The following is a 2,476-nucleotide window of genomic DNA, read 5'->3' on the forward strand; positions in this document are numbered from 1 at the left end:
GAATCTGGGACAGCTCTTGCCCTAAGGGTGACAGGTACATCCCCATTAGGACTTAAAAAAAATTCCTGAAATCTTTTTCGGTTGTTCTGCCTTAGCAGTGATGTGCTGTAGCAGAAGAACACAAGGGAGGTTTAATAGAACAATATGGTAACATGCTAAAAGTTTCCATAAAAGGTTCTTTTTGTTGGCTGGTTTTCTTGTTGTCTTGTTTTTTTTCGTGTTTTGAGGGTAGGGTGTGTGTTGTTTTTAATAACGCTTAAAAATATGTTCTGGACTTCCTATGCATTGATGCATTTGCATAGTAGCCTCCAGTGGGGATTTCACTGACTTTCCTAAATTCACAGGTGGACACGTGGTTAAGTCAGGCTGAGAGTAAAAAGAAGTGCACACGAGAAAACTGCAAGTTCTTTTAAAAGGTAATAGGATTTTTTTTGTTTTCCAAGGTAGCCAACTAATCATGTCAATGCTATCTTGATAATGAATAATCTGTACACCTTTTGTTTTCTACAATGTTATTCTCTTAAACTCACACTGCATTACAGAGGTGTACATAGCCACACGCATGCATGCATCTTATAAAACTTTCTGCTGAGATCTTTGCCATCCAGAAAAACATGAATGCTGGCACTGGCATTGATCCTAGTTTTAAAGATCAAAAAGCTTGCAACCTGGCTTATTATCAAGTATCTCAGAGGAGACATATCCCTAGCAAGAAACAACACAGCAAGTAACGTCTGATTAACAAATAGTTCTGTAATTTTAACAAGAATATCTTTGTCCTGATAATCAGAAATACAGCTTACACTTTCTTGTTATTTCCAGAATTAATACAAAATTAAAAGGAAGCTCTTAGTGGATTTAAACACTTGTTTTCACTAAATATTTTCACGGTAATTTTAATTACTACACATGTAATTAATATCATTCAGTGGAGTAGATGGACCTGACTACTGTTGCTTTTCTGACTTTATCTACTAAGCTCCTCATGGAGCTTGGTTTTCTTAGTCAGTAGTAACTGTTCAGTTTAATTTCAAATTTTACTGCTGTCGTTTCTTACAAACTATCAGAGGGTTAATGTGATCAGTTCTTTGGGTAGGAAAACTCTTTGGACAGAAATCACATATTTATCAGTCTACGCCCAGAGTACTGCAGACCCTGATCCTGCTGTGGACTTTGGGGTTTATAAGACTTTAGCAAGCCAGGTTGGGTTTATGAACTATCCTATTGCAACCCTTTCCCACCTGCTGATCCAAGTCTGAATTCTATAGAAATAGTTACTACTACAGACTCAAGACAAGGCCCTGTATGTTGTTTTTCGAAAAGAAATACGACTGGAATAACACTATTTGCATGCAGTTTCAAAACAAAACAAAGCAAACCCAAACCACAAACTTCAATGCAGCCATAAGCAAGCGAAGCTTTTTGCAAGGCATCTGCTTCCACTTTCCAGCTCCGAACCCCACAGCCTCCACCCTCTGTGGTACCAGGAGGAAGAACATGCTAGAAATCTCCTCTAAGGTTAGCGCTCAGCCCTGCCCTGGGGGTCAGAGGGCAAATGATACTTGGAGAGCCTGAGGTAATGCCTCAGTCTGGCAGCACCGCTTCTCAAGCTTCCCAAGACGATCCAAGCCTTTTCAGGAAAAAACAACTTGGACCATCTGGCACAGCTTTGTCGCGGCAGTTTTTACTCCTAACCTGTAAAAGTCGGCCTGTATTTCAAACATTCGCCTACTTCTGGTTTCTCCCCTTCTAGTTTTGGCTTTTCCCTTGAACGGCGGCGTGTTCCCCCGCTGCTTCCTACCTCGCTTCGCGAACGCCCACCGCGCTTTCAGCTCGGGCACGCCCCACGCAGCCACGACGTCGATCGGCCGGAAGCGCCGTGAGGGACCACTGGGTGCTGGCAGGCGGGGCACCGACTTCTTCCCGCCGCCCGAGGAGCGGTTGCCGGCGAACCGCGGGCTCCTCCCGGCGGTGGCCCAGAAGCTGCTCTGCAGCGCGAGCCGCCTCCCGCCGGGGCTGGCGGGCTGCAGGCGCTGCGCCCAGCCGCGCGGAGTCATGGGGTCTAGCCAGGGGCAGCAGGGAAGGCCTATGTCGGCCTGTTAGGGACACCTGGGACCAGTTTTCTACCGTGGCTCCATAGCTCAGTGGTTAGAGCACTGGTCTTGTAAACCAGGGGTCGCGAGTTCGATCCTCGCTGGGGCCTGTGACCCTTTTTAGGTGCCCCTTTCCCGGGGCCGCATGAGTTAAGAAAATAATTTTGAGGTATTTGGTGGAGGAGGGCTACAGTGGGCGCGATGCGGCGGCATGGAAATGAGAGGGAACGGTTTGGAAATAAACACTTGCTAAAATCTGTGTTAACGATAACGTTGGCGGCTGAGTTAAGCCTTGGCTTTGTGCTGGCTGGGGACCTAGGGGGAGCAGCGTGGGGATGGCTGAGTCAATGTGTGTTCAGCTCGCATCACAATTTGACTGATGG

The 2,476-nt window shown here is 46.4% G+C and overlaps 1 non-coding gene across 1 annotated transcript; it reads left to right on the top strand.

Moving 5' to 3' along the window:
• The first annotated feature begins 2,130 nt into the window (after positions 1-2,130).
• TRNAT-UGU (transfer RNA threonine (anticodon UGU)) lies at positions 2,131-2,203 on the top strand. The gene has a single exon. It is a non-coding gene; the product is annotated as a tRNA-Thr (tRNA).
• The last annotated feature ends 273 nt before the right edge of the window (positions 2,204-2,476 follow it).

Source organism: Indicator indicator, chromosome 4, assembly GCF_027791375.1.
Source record: "Indicator indicator isolate 239-I01 chromosome 4, UM_Iind_1.1, whole genome shotgun sequence".
Lineage (NCBI taxonomy): Eukaryota > Metazoa > Chordata > Aves > Piciformes > Indicatoridae > Indicator > Indicator indicator.